The sequence below is a fragment of the Hydractinia symbiolongicarpus genome, chromosome 7 (assembly GCF_029227915.1).
Source record: "Hydractinia symbiolongicarpus strain clone_291-10 chromosome 7, HSymV2.1, whole genome shotgun sequence".
NCBI lineage: Eukaryota > Metazoa > Cnidaria > Hydrozoa > Anthoathecata > Hydractiniidae > Hydractinia > Hydractinia symbiolongicarpus.
The window spans coordinates 21594005-21608384 of NC_079881.1; the positions used below are offsets into that span (position 1 = coordinate 21594005).

A 14380-nucleotide genomic window follows, 5' to 3' on the forward strand; every position below is an offset into this window, starting at 1 on the left:
ACGCAACTGGTCACTTCCGCAGACGGTGGGCATTCTAGGTGTAAATGGCGAATCAGTGGTGGAGACAAAGCGCTCGTTGCGGCACTGGCCCTTACTCTCACGACGACAACGGACACTTGTCTTAGTTCGGCTATGAATATGAAAACTGTTTAAGTGGCACAAGGGAAAGGCGAGATGGGGACCAAAATGCCGTAAACACAAGCAATCGATAACGTTAAAGAAGCACGCGATGGTTGCCGCTCTTGTTGGCTTAGCTTTGCGCAGTGGCATTACCATAGCCAATGAGGTTTAACCGAGGCGTGGTGATTGCTAATTGAAAACTTTTCCCAATATCCCGCATGACGGCGTGAAACATCGCCGGCGTTGCAATATTTGGAGGTTCCCACTGGGACCATGCCTAAAAATAGAAATCTGCTGAGCTCACGAAGACTGCGTCGAATGCAAGAAAAGCGCAAAAATTCTTGTTTGCTCGCTTCCGGATGGAGAAGAACCCTTTCGTGTAAAGCAGGACACATTATGCATCGCCTCTTTTCAACGCAACTGGTCACTTCCGCAGACGGTGGGCATTCTAGGTGTAAATGGCGAATCAGTGGTGGAGACAAAGCGCTCGTTGCGGCACTGGCCCTTACTCTCACGACGACAACGGACACTTGTCTTAGTTCGGCTATGAATATGAAAACTGTTTAAGTGGCACAAGGGAAAGGCGAGATGGGGACCAAAATGCCGTAACCACAAGCAATCGATAACGTTAAAGAAGCACGCGATGGTTGCCGCTCTTGTTGGCTTAGCTTTGCGCAGTGGCATTACCATAGCCAATGAGGTTTAACCGAGGCGTGGTGATTGCTAATTGAAAACCTTTCCCAATATCCCGCATGACGGCGTGAAACATCGCCGGCGTTGCAATATTTGGAGGTTCCCACTGGGACCATGCCTAAAAATAGAAATCTGCTGAGCTCACGAAGACTGCGTCGAATGCAAGAAAAGCGCAAAAATTCTTGTTTGCTCGCTTCCGGATGGAGAAGAACCCTTTCGTGTAAAGCAGGACACATTATGCATCGCCTCTTTTCAACGCAACTGGTCACTTCCGCAGACGGTGGGCATTCTAGGTGTAAATGGCGAATCAGTGGTGGAGACAAAGCGCTCGTTGCGGCACTGGCCCTTACTCTCACGACGACAACGGACACTTGTCTTAGTTCGGCTATGAATATGAAAACTGTTTAAGTGGCACAAGGGAAAGGCGAGATGGGGACCAAAATGCCGTAACCACAAGCAATCGATATCGTTAAAGAAGCACGCGATGGTTGCCGCTCTTGTTGGCTTAGCTTTGCGCAGTGGCATTACCATAGCCAATGAGGTTTAACCGAGGCGTGGTGATTGCTAATTGAAAACTTTTCCCAATATCCCGCATGACGGCGTGAAACATCGCCGGCGTTGCAATATTTGGAGGTTCCCACTGGGACCATGCCTAAAAATAGAAATCTGCTGAGCTCACGAAGACTGCGTCGAATGCAAGAAAAGCGCAAAAATTCTTGTTTGCTCGCTTCCGGATGGAGAAGAACCCTTTCGTGTAAAGCAGGACACATTATGCATCGCCTCTTTTCAACGCAACTGGTCACTTCCGCAGACGGTGGGCATTCTAGGTGTAAATGGCGAATCAGTGGTGGAGACAAAGCGCTCGTTGCGGCACTGGCCCTTACTCTCACGACGACAACGGACACTTGTCTTAGTTCGGCTATGAATATGAAAACTGTTTAAGTGGCACAAGGGAAAGGCGAGATGGGGACCAAAATGCCGTAACCACAAGCAATCGATAACGTTAAAGAAGCACGCGATGGTTGCCGCTCTTGTTGGCTTAGCTTTGCGCAGTGGCATTACCATAGCCAATGAGGTTTAACCGAGGCGTGGTGATTGCTAATTGAAAACTTTTCCCAATATCCCGCATGACGGCGTGAAACATCGCCGGCGTTGCAATATTTGGAGGTTCCCACTGGGACCATGCCTAAAAATAGAAATCTGCTGAGCTCACGAAGACTGCGTCGAATGCAAGAAAAGCGCAAAAATTCTTGTTTGCTCGCTTCCGGATGGAGAAGAACCCTTTCGTGTAAAGCAGGACACATTATGCATCGCCTCTTTTCAACGCAACTGGTCACTTCCGCAGACGGTGGGCATTCTAGGTGTAAATGGCGAATCAGTGGTGGAGACAAAGCGCTCGTTGCGGCACTGGCCCTTACTCTCACGACGACAACGGACACTTGTCTTAGTTCGGCTATGAATATGAAAACTGTTTAAGTGGCACAAGGGAAAGGCGAGATGGGGACCAAAATGCCGTAACCACAAGCAATCGATAACGTTAAAGAAGCACGCGATGGTTGCCGCTCTTGTTGGCTTAGCTTTGCGCAGTGGCATTACCATAGCCAATGAGGTTTAACCGAGGCGTGGTGATTGCTAATTGAAAACTTTTCCCAATATCCCGCATGACGGCGTGAAACATCGCCGGCGTTGCAATATTTGGAGGTTCCCACTGGGACCATGCCTAAAAATAGAAATCTGCTGAGCTCACGAAGACTGCGTCGAATGCAAGAAAAGCGCAAAAATTCTTGTTTGCTCGCTTCCGGATGGAGAAGAACCCTTTCGTGTAAAGCAGGACACATTATGCATCGCCTCTTTTCAACGCAACTGGTCACTTCCGCAGACGGTGGGCATTCTAGGTGTAAATGGCGAATCAGTGGTGGAGACAAAGCGCTCGTTGCGGCACTGGCCCTTACTCTCACGACGACAACAGACACTTGTCTTAGTTCGGCTATGAATATGAAAACTGTTTAAGTGGCACAAGGGAAAGGCGAGATGGGGACCAAAATGCCGTAACCACAAGCAATCGATAACGTTAAAGAAGCACGCGATGGTTGCTGCTCTTGTTGGCTTAGCTTTGCGCAGTGGCATTACCATAGCCAATGAGGTTTAACCGAGGCGTGGTGATTGCTAATTGAAAACTTTTCCCAATATCCCGCATGACGGCGTGAAACATCGCCGGCGTTGCAATATTTGGAGGTTCCCACTGGGACCATGCCTAAAAATAGAAATCTGCTGAGCTCACGAAGACTGCGTCGAATGCAAGAAAAGCGCAAAAATTCTTGTTTGCTCGCTTCCGGATGGAGAAGAACCCTTTCGTGTAAAGCAGGACACATTATGCATCGCCTCTTTTCAACGCAACTGGTCACTTCCGCAGACGGTGGGCATTCTAGGTGTAAATGGCGAATCAGTGGTGGAGACAAAGCGCTCGTTGCGGCACCGGCCCTTACTCTCACGACGACAACGGACACTTGTCTTAGTTCGGCTATGAATATGAAAACTGTTTAAGTGGCACAAGGGAAAGGCGAGATGGGGACCAAAATGCCGTAACCACAAGCAATCGATAACGTTAAAGAAGCACGCGATGGTTGCCGCTCTTGTTGGCTTAGCTTTGCGCAGTGGCATTACCATAGCCAATGAGGTTTAACCGAGGCGTGGTGATTGCTAATTGAAAACTTTTCCCAATATCCCGCATGACGGCGTGAAACATCGCCGGCGTTGCAATATTTGGAGGTTCCCACTGGGACCATGCCTAAAAATAGAAATCTGCTGAGCTCACGAAGACTGCGTCGAATGCAAGAAAAGCGCAAAAATTCTTGTTTGCTCGCTTCCGGATGGAGAAGAACCCTTTCGTGTAAAGCAGGACACATTATGCATCGCCTCTTTTCAACGCAACTGGTCACTTCCGCAGACGGTGGGCATTCTAGGTGTAAATGGCGAATCAGTGGTGGAGACAAAGCGCTCGTTGCGGCACTGGCCCTTACTCTCACGACGACAACGGACACTTGTCTTAGTTCGGCTATGAATATGAAAACTGTTTAAGTGGCACAAGGGAAAGGCGAGATGGGGACCAAAATGCCGTAACCACAAGCAATCGATAACGTTAAAGAAGCACGCGATGGTTGCCGCTCTTGTTGGCTTAGCTTTGCGCAGTGGCATTACCATAGCCAATGAGGTTTAACCGAGGCGTGGTGATTGCTAATTGAAAACTTTTCCCAATATCCCGCATGACGGCGTGAAACATCGCCGGCGTTGCAATATTTGGAGGTTCCCACTGGGACCATGCCTAAAAATAGAAATCTGCTGAGCTCACGAAGACTGCGTCGAATGCAAGAAAAGCGCAAAAATTCTTGTTTGCTCGCTTCCGGATGGAGAAGAACCCTTTCGTGTAAAGCAGGACACATTATGCATCGCCTCTTTTCAACGCAACTGGTCACTTCCGCAGACGGTGGGCATTCTAGGTGTAAATGGCGAATCAGTGGTGGAGACAAAGCGCTCGTTGCGGCACTGGCCCTTACTCTCACGACGACAACGGACACTTGTCTTAGTTCGGCTATGAATATGAAAACTGTTTAAGTGGCACAAGGGAAAGGCGAGATGGGGACCAAAATGCCGTAACCACAAGCAATCGATAACGTTAAAGAAGCACGCGATGGTTGCCGCTCTTGTTGGCTTAGCTTTGCGCAGTGGCATTACCATAGCCAATGAGGTTTAACCGAGGCGTGGTGATTGCTAATTGAAAACTTTTCCCAATATCCCGCATGACGGCGTGAAACATCGCCGGCGTTGCAATATTTGGAGGTTCCCACTGGGACCATGCCTAAAAATAGAAATCTGCTGAGCTCACGAAGACTGCGTCGAATGCAAGAAAAGCGCAAAAATTCTTGTTTGCTCGCTTCCGGATGGAGAAGAACCCTTTCGTGTAAAGCAGGACACATTATGCATCGCCTCTTTTCAACGCAACTGGTCACTTCCGCAGACGGTGGGCATTCTAGGTGTAAATGGCGAATCAGTGGTGGAGACAAAGCGCTCGTTGCGGCACTGGCCCTTACTCTCACGACGACAACAGACACTTGTCTTAGTTCGGCTATGAATATGAAAACTGTTTAAGTGGCACAAGGGAAAGGCGAGATGGGGACCAAAATGCCGTAACCACAAGCAATCGATAACGTTAAAGAAGCACGCGATGGTTGCTGCTCTTGTTGGCTTAGCTTTGCGCAGTGGCATTACCATAGCCAATGAGGTTTAACCGAGGCGTGGTGATTGCTAATTGAAAACTTTTCCCAATATCCCGCATGACGGCGTGAAACATCGCCGGCGTTGCAATATTTGGAGGTTCCCACTGGGACCATGCCTAAAAATAGAAATCTGCTGAGCTCACGAAGACTGCGTCGAATGCAAGAAAAGCGCAAAAATTCTTGTTTGCTCGCTTCCGGATGGAGAAGAACCCTTTCGTGTAAAGCAGGACACATTATGCATCGCCTCTTTTCAACGCAACTGGTCACTTCCGCAGACGGTGGGCATTCTAGGTGTAAATGGCGAATCAGTGGTGGAGACAAAGCGCTCGTTGCGGCACCGGCCCTTACTCTCACGACGACAACGGACACTTGTCTTAGTTCGGCTATGAATATGAAAACTGTTTAAGTGGCACAAGGGAAAGGCGAGATGGGGACCAAAATGCCGTAACCACAAGCAATCGATAACGTTAAAGAAGCACGCGATGGTTGCCGCTCTTGTTGGCTTAGCTTTGCGCAGTGGCATTACCATAGCCAATGAGGCTTAACCGAGGCGTGGTGATTGCGAATTGAAAACTTTTCCCAATATCCCGCATGACGGCGTGAAACATCGCCGGCGTTGCAATATTTGGAGGTTCCCACTGGGACCATGCCTAAAAATAGAAATCTGCTGAGCTCACGAAGACTGCGTCGAATGCAAGAAAAGCGCAAAAATTCTTGTTTGCTCGCTTCCGGATGGAGAAGAACCCTTTCGTGTAAAGCAGGACACATTATGCATCGCCTCTTTTCAACGCAACTGGTCACTTCCGCAGACGGTGGGCATTCTAGGTGTAAATGGCGAATCAGTGGTGGAGACAAAGCGCTCGTTGCGGCACCGGCCCTTACTCTCACGACGACAACGGACACTTGTCTTAGTTCGGCTATGAATATGAAAACTGTTTAAGTGGCACAAGGGAAAGGCGAGATGGGGACCAAAATGCCGTAACCACAAGCAATCGATAACGTTAAAGAAGCACGCGATGGTTGCCGCTCTTGTTGGCTTAGCTTTGCGCAGTGGCATTACCATAGCCAATGAGGTTTAACCGAGGCGTGGTGATTGCTAATTGAAAACTTTTCCCAATATCCCGCATGACGGCGTGAAACATCGCCGGCGTTGCAATATTTGGAGGTTCCCACTGGGACCATGCCTAAAAATAGAAATCTGCTGAGCTCACGAAGACTGCGTCGAATGCAAGAAAAGCGCAAAAATTCTTGTTTGCTCGCTTCCGGATGGAGAAGAACCCTTTCGTGTAAAGCAGGACACATTATGCATCGCCTCTTTTCAACGCAACTGGTCACTTCCGCAGACGGTGGGCATTCTAGGTGTAAATGGCGAATCAGTGGTGGAGACAAAGCGCTCGTTGCGGCACTGGCCCTTACTCTCACGACGACAACGGACACTTGTCTTAGTTCGGCTATGAATATGAAAACTGTTTAAGTGGCACAAGGGAAAGGCGAGATGGGGACCAAAATGCCGTAACCACAAGCAATCGATAACGTTAAAGAAGCACGCGATGGTTGCCGCTCTTGTTGGCTTAGCTTTGCGCAGTGGCATTACCATAGCCAATGAGGTTTAACCGAGGCGTGGTGATTGCTAATTGAAAACTTTTCCCAATATCCCGCATGACGGCGTGAAACATCGCCGGCGTTGCAATATTTGGAGGTTCCCACTGGGACCATGCCTAAAAATAGAAATCTGCTGAGCTCACGAAGACTGCGTCGAATGCAAGAAAAGCGCAAAAATTCTTGTTTGCTCGCTTCCGGATGGAGAAGAACCCTTTCGTGTAAAGCAGGACACATTATGCATCGCCTCTTTTCAACGCAACTGGTCACTTCCGCAGACGGTGGGCATTCTAGGTGTAAATGGCGAATCAGTGGTGGAGACAAAGCGCTCGTTGCGGCACTGGCCCTTACTCTCACGACGACAACGGACACTTGTCTTAGTTCGGCTATGAATATGAAAACTGTTTAAGTGGCACAAGGGAAAGGCGAGATGGGGACCAAAATGCCGTAACCACAAGCAATCGATAACGTTAAAGAAGCACGCGATGGTTGCCGCTCTTGTTGGCTTAGCTTTGCGCAGTGGCATTACCATAGCCAATGAGGTTTAACCGAGGCGTGGTGATTGCTAATTGAAAACTTTTCCCAATATCCCGCATGACGGCGTGAAACATCGCCGGCGTTGCAATATTTGGAGGTTCCCACTGGGACCATGCCTAAAAATAGAAATCTGCTGAGCTCACGAAGACTGCGTCGAATGCAAGAAAAGCGCAAAAATTCTTGTTTGCTCGCTTCCGGATGGAGAAGAACCCTTTCGTGTAAAGCAGGACACATTATGCATCGCCTCTTTTCAACGCAACTGGTCACTTCCGCAGACGGTGGGCATTCTAGGTGTAAATGGCGAATCAGTGGTGGAGACAAAGCGCTCGTTGCGGCACTGGCCCTTACTCTCACGACGACAACGGACACTTGTCTTAGTTCGGCTATGAATATGAAAACTGTTTAAGTGGCACAAGGGAAAGGCGAGATGGGGACCAAAATGCCGTAACCACAAGCAATCGATAACGTTAAAGAAGCACGCGATGGTTGCCGCTCTTGTTGGCTTAGCTTTGCGCAGTGGCATTACCATAGCCAATGAGGTTTAACCGAGGCGTGGTGATTGCTAATTGAAAACTTTTCCCAATATCCCGCATGACGGCGTGAAACATCGCCGGCGTTGCAATATTTGGAGGTTCCCACTGGGACCATGCCTAAAAATAGAAATCTGCTGAGCTCACGAAGACTGCGTCGAATGCAAGAAAAGCGCAAAAATTCTTGTTTGCTCGCTTCCGGATGGAGAAGAACCCTTTCGTGTAAAGCAGGACACATTATGCATCGCCTCTTTTCAACGCAACTGGTCACTTCCGCAGACGGTGGGCATTCTAGGTGTAAATGGCGAATCAGTGGTGGAGACAAAGCGCTCGTTGCGGCACTGGCCCTTACTCTCACGACGACAACGGACACTTGTCTTAGTTCGGCTATGAATATGAAAACTGTTTAAGTGGCACAAGGGAAAGGCGAGATGGGGACCAAAATGCCGTAACCACAAGCAATCGATAACGTTAAAGAAGCACGCGATGGTTGCTGCTCTTGTTGGCTTAGCTTTGCGCAGTGGCATTACCATAGCCAATGAGGTTTAACCGAGGCGTGGTGATTGCTAATTGAAAACTTTTCCCAATATCCCGCATGACGGCGTGAAACATCGCCGGCGTTGCAATATTTGGAGGTTCCCACTGGGACCATGCCTAAAAATAGAAATCTGCTGAGCTCACGAAGACTGCGTCGAATGCAAGAAAAGCGCAAAAATTCTTGTTTGCTCGCTTCCGGATGGAGAAGAACCCTTTCGTGTAAAGCAGGACACATTATGCATCGCCTCTTTTCAACGCAACTGGTCACTTCCGCAGACGGTGGGCATTCTAGGTGTAAATGGCGAATCAGTGGTGGAGACAAAGCGCTCGTTGCGGCACCGGCCCTTACTCTCACGACGACAACGGACACTTGTCTTAGTTCGGCTATGAATATGAAAACTGTTTAAGTGGCACAAGGGAAAGGCGAGATGGGGACCAAAATGCCGTAACCACAAGCAATCGATAACGTTAAAGAAGCACGCGATGGTTGCCGCTCTTGTTGGCTTAGCTTTGCGCAGTGGCATTACCATAGCCAATGAGGTTTAACCGAGGCGTGGTGATTGCTAATTGAAAACTTTTCCCAATATCCCGCATGACGGCGTGAAACATCGCCGGCGTTGCAATATTTGGAGGTTCCCACTGGGACCATGCCTAAAAATAGAAATCTGCTGAGCTCACGAAGACTGCGTCGAATGCAAGAAAAGCGCAAAAATTCTTGTTTGCTCGCTTCCGGATGGAGAAGAACCCTTTCGTGTAAAGCAGGACACATTATGCATCGCCTCTTTTCAACGCAACTGGTCACTTCCGCAGACGGTGGGCATTCTAGGTGTAAATGGCGAATCAGTGGTGGAGACAAAGCGCTCGTTGCGGCACTGGCCCTTACTCTCACGACGACAACGGACACTTGTCTTAGTTCGGCTATGAATATGAAAACTGTTTAAGTGGCACAAGGGAAAGGCGAGATGGGGACCAAAATGCCGTAACCACAAGCAATCGATAACGTTAAAGAAGCACGCGATGGTTGCCGTTCTTGTTGGGTTAGCTTTGCGCAGTGGCACTGCCATAGCCAATGAGGTTTAACCGAGGCGTGGTGATTGCTAATTGAAAACTTTTCCCAATATCCCGCATGACGGCGTGAAACATCGCCGGCGTTGTAATATTTGGAGGTTCTCACTGGGACCATGCCTAAAAATAGAAATCTGCTGAGCTCACGAAGACTGCGTCGAATGCAAGAAAAGCGCAAAAATTCTTGTTTGCTCGCTTCCGGATGGAGAAGAACCCTTTCGTGTAAAGCAGGACACATTATGCATCGCCTCTTTTCAACGCAACTGGTCACTTCCGCAGACGGTGGGCATTCTAGGTGTAAATGGCGAATCAGTGGTGGAGACAAAGCGCTCGTTGCGGCACTGGCCCTTACTCTCACGACGACAACGGACACTTGTCTTAGTTCGGCTATGAATATGAAAACTGTTTAAGTGGCACAAGGGAAAGGCGAGATGGGGACCAAAATGCCGTAACCACAAGCAATCGATAACGTTAAAGAAGCACGCGATGGTTGCCGTTCTTGTTGGCTTAGCTTTGCGCAGTGGCATTACCATAGCCAATGAGGTTTAACCGAGGCGTGGTGATTGCTAATTGAAAACTTTTCCCAATATCCCGCATGACGGCGTGAAACATCGCCGGCGTTGCAATATTTGGAGGTTCCCACTGGGACCATGCCTAAAATTAGAAATCTGCTGAGCTCACGAAGACTGCGTCGAATGCAAGAAAAGCGCAAAAATTCTTGTTTGCTCGCTTCCGGATGGAGAAGAACCCTTTCGTGTAAAGCAGGACACATTATGCATCGCCTCTTTTCAACGCAACTGGTCACTTCCGCAGACGGTGGGCATTCTAGGTGTAAATGGCGAATCAGTGGTGGAGACAAAGCGCTCGTTGCGGCACTGGCCCTTACTCTCACGACGACAACGGACACTTGTCTTAGTTCGGCTATGAATATGAAAACTGTTTAAGTGGCACAAGGGAAAGGTGAGATGGGGACCAAAATGCCGTAACCACAAGCAATCGATAACGTTAAAGAAGCACGCGATGGTTGCCGTTCTTGTTGGGTTAGATTTGCGCAGTGGCATTACCATAGCCAATGAGGTTTAACCGAGGCGTGGTGATTGCTAATTGAAAACTTTTCCCAATATCCCGCATGACGGCGTGAAACATCGCCGGCGTTGCAATATTTGGAGGTTCCCACTGGGACCATGCCTAAAAATAGAAATCTGCTGAGCTCACGAAGACTGCGTCGAATGCAAGAAAAGCGCAAAAATTCTTGTTTGCTCGCTTCCGGATGGAGAAGAACCCTTTCGTGTAAAGCAGGACACATTATGCATCGCCTCTTTTCAACGCAACTGGTCACTTCCGCAGACGGTGGGCATTCTAGGTGTAAATGGCGAATCAGTGGTGGAGACAAAGCGCTCGTTGCGGCACTGGCCCTTACTCTCACGACGACAACGGACACTTGTCTTAGTTCGGCTATGAATATGAAAACTGTTTAAGTGGCACAAGGGAAAGGCGAGATGGGGACCAAAATGCCGTAACCACAAGCAATCGATAACGTTAAAGAAGCACGCGATGGTTGCCGCTCTTGTTGGCTTAGCTTTGCGCAGTGGCATTACCATAGCCAATGAGGTTTAACCGAGGCGTGGTGATTGCTAATTGAAAACTTTTCCCAATATCCCGCATGACGGCGTGAAACATCGCCGGCGTTGCAATATTTGGAGGTTCCCACTGGGACCATGCCTAAAAATAGAAATCTGCTGAGCTCACGAAGACTGCGTCGAATGCAAGAAAAGCGCAAAAATTCTTGTTTGCTCGCTTCCGGATGGAGAAGAACCCTTTCGTGTAAAGCAGGACACATTATGCATCGCCTCTTTTCAACGCAACTGGTCACTTCCGCAGACGGTGGGCATTCTAGGTGTAAATGGCGAATCAGTGGTGGAGACAAAGCGCTCGTTGCGGCACTGGCCCTTACTCTCACGACGACAACGGACACTTGTCTTAGTTCGGCTATGAATATGAAAACTGTTTAAGTGGCACAAGGGAAAGGCGAGATGGGGACCAAAATGCCGTAACCACAAGCAATCGATAACGTTAAAGAAGCACGCGATGGTTGCCGCTCTTGTTGGCTTAGCTTTGCGCAGTGGCATTACCATAGCCAATGAGGTTTAACCGAGGCGTGGTGATTGCTAATTGAAAACTTTTCCCAATATCCCGCATGACGGCGTGAAACATCGCCGGCGTTGCAATATTTGGAGGTTCCCACTGGGACCATGCCTAAAAATAGAAATCTGCTGAGCTCACGAAGACTGCGTCGAATGCAAGAAAAGCGCAAAAATTCTTGTTTGCTCGCTTCCGGATGGAGAAGAACCCTTTCGTGTAAAGCAGGACACATTATGCATCGCCTCTTTTCAACGCAACTGGTCACTTCCGCAGACGGTGGGCATTCTAGGTGTAAATGGCGAATCAGTGGTGGAGACAAAGCGCTCGTTGCGGCACTGGCCCTTACTCTCACGACGACAACGGACACTTGTCTTAGTTCGGCTATGAATATGAAAACTGTTTAAGTGGCACAAGGGAAAGGCGAGATGGGGACCAAAATGCCGTAACCACAAGCAATCGATAACGTTAAAGAAGCACGCGATGGTTGCCGCTCTTGTTGGCTTAGCTTTGCGCAGTGGCATTACCATAGCCAATGAGGTTTAACCGAGGCGTGGTGATTGCTAATTGAAAACTTTTCCCAATATCCCGCATGACGGCGTGAAACATCGCCGGCGTTGCAATATTTGGAGGTTCCCACTGGGACCATGCCTAAAAATAGAAATCTGCTGAGCTCACGAAGACTGCGTCGAATGCAAGAAAAGCGCAAAAATTCTTGTTTGCTCGCTTCCGGATGGAGAAGAACCCTTTCGTGTAAAGCAGGACACATTATGCATCGCCTCTTTTCAACGCAACTGGTCACTTCCGCAGACGGTGGGCATTCTAGGTGTAAATGGCGAATCAGTGGTGGAGACAAAGCGCTCGTTGCGGCACTGGCCCTTACTCTCACGACGACAACGGACACTTGTCTTAGTTCGGCTATGAATATGAAAACTGTTTAAGTGGCACAAGGGAAAGGCGAGATGGGGACCAAAATGCCGTAACCACAAGCAATCGATAACGTTAAAGAAGCACGCGATGGTTGCCGCTCTTGTTGGCTTAGCTTTGCGCAGTGGCATTACCATAGCCAATGAGGTTTAACCGAGGCGTGGTGATTGCTAATTGAAAACTTTTCCCAATATCCCGCATGACGGCGTGAAACATCGCCGGCGTTGCAATATTTGGAGGTTCCCACTGGGACCATGCCTAAAAATAGAAATCTGCTGAGCTCACGAAGACTGCGTCGAATGCAAGAAAAGCGCAAAAATTCTTGTTTGCTCGCTTCCGGATGGAGAAGAACCCTTTCGTGTAAAGCAGGACACATTATGCATCGCCTCTTTTCAACGCAACTGGTCACTTCCGCAGACGGTGGGCATTCTAGGTGTAAATGGCGAATCAGTGGTGGAGACAAAGCGCTCGTTGCGGCACTGGCCCTTACTCTCACGACGACAACGGACACTTGTCTTAGTTCGGCTATGAATATGAAAACTGTTTAAGTTGCACAAGGGAAAGGCGAGATGGGGACCAAAATGCCGTAACCACAAGCAATCGATAACGTTAAAGAAGCACGCGATGGTTGCCGCTCTTGTTGGCTTAGCTTTGCGCAGTGGCATTACCATAGCCAATGAGGTTTAACCGAGGCGTGGTGATTGCTAATTGAAAACCTTTCCCAATATCCCGCATGACGGCGTGAAACATCGCCGGCGTTGCAATATTTGGAGATTCCCACTGGGACCATGCCTAAAAATAGAAATCTGCTGAGCTCACGAAGACTGCGTCGAATGCAAGAAAAGCGCAAAAATTCTTGTTTGCTCGCTTCCGGATGGAGAAGAACCCTTTCGTGTAAAGCAGGACACATTATGCATCGCCTCTTTTCAACGCAACTGGTCACTTCCGCAGACGGTGGGCATTCTAGGTGTAAATGGCGAATCAGTGGTGGAGACAAAGCGCTCGTTGCGGCACTGGCCCTTACTCTCACGACGACAACGGACACTTGTCTTAGTTCGGCTATGAATATGAAAACTGTTTAAGTGGCACAAGGGAAAGGCGAGATGGGGACCAAAATGCCGTAACCACAAGCAATCGATAACGTTAAAGAAGCACGCGATGGTTGCCGCTCTTGTTGGCTTAGCTTTGCGCAGTGGCATTACCATAGCCAATGAGGTTTAACCGAGGCGTGGTGATTGCTAATTGAAAACTTTTCCCAATATCCCGCATGACGGCGTGAAACATCGCCGGCGTTGCAATATTTGGAGGTTCCCACTGGGACCATGCCTAAAAATAGAAATCTGCTGAGCTCACGAAGACTGCGTCGAATGCAAGAAAAGCGCAAAAATTCTTGTTTGCTCGCTTCCGGATGGAGAAGAACCCTTTCGTGTAAAGCAGGACACATTATGCATCGCCTCTTTTCAACGCAACTGGTCACTTCCGCAGACGGTGGGCATTCTAGGTGTAAATGGCGAATCAGTGGTGGAGACAAAGCGCTCGTTGCGGCACTGGCCCTTACTCTCACGACGACAACGGACACTTGTCTTAGTTCGGCTATGAATATGAAAACTGTTTAAGTGGCACAAGGGAAAGGCGAGATGGGGACCAAAATGCCGTAACCACAAGCAATCGATAACGTTAAAGAAGCACGCGATGGTTGCCGCTCTTGTTGGCTTAGCTTTGCGCAGTGGCATTACCATAGCCAATGAGGTTTAACCGAGGCGTGGTGATTGCTAATTGAAAACTTTTCCCAATATCCCGCATGACGGCGTGAAACATCGCCGGCGTTGCAATATTTGGAGGTTCCCACTGGGACCATGCCTAAAAATAGAAATCTGCTGAGCTCACGAAGACTGCGTCGAATGCAAGAAAAGCGCAAAAATTCTTGTTTGCTCGCTTCCGGATGGAGAAGAACCCTTT

At 48.9% G+C, this 14380-nt stretch overlaps 27 non-coding genes across 27 annotated transcripts; all 27 read left to right on the forward strand.

The window, feature by feature from the left end:
* Positions 1-252: 252 nt before the first annotated feature.
* On the forward strand, positions 253-391 carry LOC130650145 (U4 spliceosomal RNA). The gene has a single exon (XR_008983546.1). It is a non-coding gene; the product is annotated as a U4 spliceosomal RNA (small nuclear RNA).
* A 395-nt stretch (positions 392-786) lies between these two features.
* On the forward strand, positions 787-925 carry LOC130649927 (U4 spliceosomal RNA). Its single transcript, XR_008983340.1, has one exon. It is a non-coding gene; the product is annotated as a U4 spliceosomal RNA (small nuclear RNA).
* Positions 926-1320: 395 nt separating this feature from the next.
* Positions 1321-1459, forward strand: LOC130650148 (U4 spliceosomal RNA). The gene has a single exon (XR_008983548.1). It is a non-coding gene; the product is annotated as a U4 spliceosomal RNA (small nuclear RNA).
* Positions 1460-1854: 395 nt separating this feature from the next.
* Positions 1855-1993, forward strand: LOC130650149 (U4 spliceosomal RNA). Its single transcript, XR_008983549.1, has one exon. It is a non-coding gene; the product is annotated as a U4 spliceosomal RNA (small nuclear RNA).
* Positions 1994-2388: 395 nt separating this feature from the next.
* LOC130650150 (U4 spliceosomal RNA) lies at positions 2389-2527 on the forward strand. The gene has a single exon (XR_008983550.1). It is a non-coding gene; the product is annotated as a U4 spliceosomal RNA (small nuclear RNA).
* A 395-nt stretch (positions 2528-2922) lies between these two features.
* On the forward strand, positions 2923-3061 carry LOC130650151 (U4 spliceosomal RNA). Its single transcript, XR_008983551.1, has one exon. It is a non-coding gene; the product is annotated as a U4 spliceosomal RNA (small nuclear RNA).
* Positions 3062-3456: 395 nt separating this feature from the next.
* Positions 3457-3595, forward strand: LOC130650152 (U4 spliceosomal RNA). Its single transcript, XR_008983552.1, has one exon. It is a non-coding gene; the product is annotated as a U4 spliceosomal RNA (small nuclear RNA).
* A 395-nt stretch (positions 3596-3990) lies between these two features.
* LOC130650153 (U4 spliceosomal RNA) lies at positions 3991-4129 on the forward strand. Its single transcript, XR_008983553.1, has one exon. It is a non-coding gene; the product is annotated as a U4 spliceosomal RNA (small nuclear RNA).
* A 395-nt stretch (positions 4130-4524) lies between these two features.
* On the forward strand, positions 4525-4663 carry LOC130650154 (U4 spliceosomal RNA). Its single transcript, XR_008983554.1, has one exon. It is a non-coding gene; the product is annotated as a U4 spliceosomal RNA (small nuclear RNA).
* A 395-nt stretch (positions 4664-5058) lies between these two features.
* Positions 5059-5197, forward strand: LOC130650155 (U4 spliceosomal RNA). The gene has a single exon (XR_008983555.1). It is a non-coding gene; the product is annotated as a U4 spliceosomal RNA (small nuclear RNA).
* A 395-nt stretch (positions 5198-5592) lies between these two features.
* LOC130650048 (U4 spliceosomal RNA) lies at positions 5593-5731 on the forward strand. Its single transcript, XR_008983453.1, has one exon. It is a non-coding gene; the product is annotated as a U4 spliceosomal RNA (small nuclear RNA).
* A 395-nt stretch (positions 5732-6126) lies between these two features.
* LOC130650156 (U4 spliceosomal RNA) lies at positions 6127-6265 on the forward strand. The gene has a single exon (XR_008983556.1). It is a non-coding gene; the product is annotated as a U4 spliceosomal RNA (small nuclear RNA).
* Positions 6266-6660: 395 nt separating this feature from the next.
* Positions 6661-6799, forward strand: LOC130650157 (U4 spliceosomal RNA). Its single transcript, XR_008983557.1, has one exon. It is a non-coding gene; the product is annotated as a U4 spliceosomal RNA (small nuclear RNA).
* Positions 6800-7194: 395 nt separating this feature from the next.
* Positions 7195-7333, forward strand: LOC130650159 (U4 spliceosomal RNA). Its single transcript, XR_008983559.1, has one exon. It is a non-coding gene; the product is annotated as a U4 spliceosomal RNA (small nuclear RNA).
* Positions 7334-7728: 395 nt separating this feature from the next.
* On the forward strand, positions 7729-7867 carry LOC130650160 (U4 spliceosomal RNA). Its single transcript, XR_008983560.1, has one exon. It is a non-coding gene; the product is annotated as a U4 spliceosomal RNA (small nuclear RNA).
* A 395-nt stretch (positions 7868-8262) lies between these two features.
* LOC130650161 (U4 spliceosomal RNA) lies at positions 8263-8401 on the forward strand. Its single transcript, XR_008983561.1, has one exon. It is a non-coding gene; the product is annotated as a U4 spliceosomal RNA (small nuclear RNA).
* A 395-nt stretch (positions 8402-8796) lies between these two features.
* Positions 8797-8935, forward strand: LOC130650163 (U4 spliceosomal RNA). Its single transcript, XR_008983562.1, has one exon. It is a non-coding gene; the product is annotated as a U4 spliceosomal RNA (small nuclear RNA).
* Positions 8936-9330: 395 nt separating this feature from the next.
* Positions 9331-9469, forward strand: LOC130650055 (U4 spliceosomal RNA). Its single transcript, XR_008983460.1, has one exon. It is a non-coding gene; the product is annotated as a U4 spliceosomal RNA (small nuclear RNA).
* A 395-nt stretch (positions 9470-9864) lies between these two features.
* Positions 9865-10003, forward strand: LOC130650164 (U4 spliceosomal RNA). Its single transcript, XR_008983563.1, has one exon. It is a non-coding gene; the product is annotated as a U4 spliceosomal RNA (small nuclear RNA).
* A 395-nt stretch (positions 10004-10398) lies between these two features.
* Positions 10399-10537, forward strand: LOC130649917 (U4 spliceosomal RNA). Its single transcript, XR_008983330.1, has one exon. It is a non-coding gene; the product is annotated as a U4 spliceosomal RNA (small nuclear RNA).
* Positions 10538-10932: 395 nt separating this feature from the next.
* On the forward strand, positions 10933-11071 carry LOC130650166 (U4 spliceosomal RNA). The gene has a single exon (XR_008983565.1). It is a non-coding gene; the product is annotated as a U4 spliceosomal RNA (small nuclear RNA).
* A 395-nt stretch (positions 11072-11466) lies between these two features.
* Positions 11467-11605, forward strand: LOC130650167 (U4 spliceosomal RNA). The gene has a single exon (XR_008983566.1). It is a non-coding gene; the product is annotated as a U4 spliceosomal RNA (small nuclear RNA).
* Positions 11606-12000: 395 nt separating this feature from the next.
* On the forward strand, positions 12001-12139 carry LOC130650168 (U4 spliceosomal RNA). The gene has a single exon (XR_008983567.1). It is a non-coding gene; the product is annotated as a U4 spliceosomal RNA (small nuclear RNA).
* A 395-nt stretch (positions 12140-12534) lies between these two features.
* On the forward strand, positions 12535-12673 carry LOC130650169 (U4 spliceosomal RNA). The gene has a single exon (XR_008983568.1). It is a non-coding gene; the product is annotated as a U4 spliceosomal RNA (small nuclear RNA).
* A 395-nt stretch (positions 12674-13068) lies between these two features.
* LOC130649915 (U4 spliceosomal RNA) lies at positions 13069-13207 on the forward strand. The gene has a single exon (XR_008983328.1). It is a non-coding gene; the product is annotated as a U4 spliceosomal RNA (small nuclear RNA).
* A 395-nt stretch (positions 13208-13602) lies between these two features.
* On the forward strand, positions 13603-13741 carry LOC130650170 (U4 spliceosomal RNA). Its single transcript, XR_008983569.1, has one exon. It is a non-coding gene; the product is annotated as a U4 spliceosomal RNA (small nuclear RNA).
* Positions 13742-14136: 395 nt separating this feature from the next.
* Positions 14137-14275, forward strand: LOC130650172 (U4 spliceosomal RNA). The gene has a single exon (XR_008983571.1). It is a non-coding gene; the product is annotated as a U4 spliceosomal RNA (small nuclear RNA).
* The last annotated feature ends 105 nt before the right edge of the window (positions 14276-14380 follow it).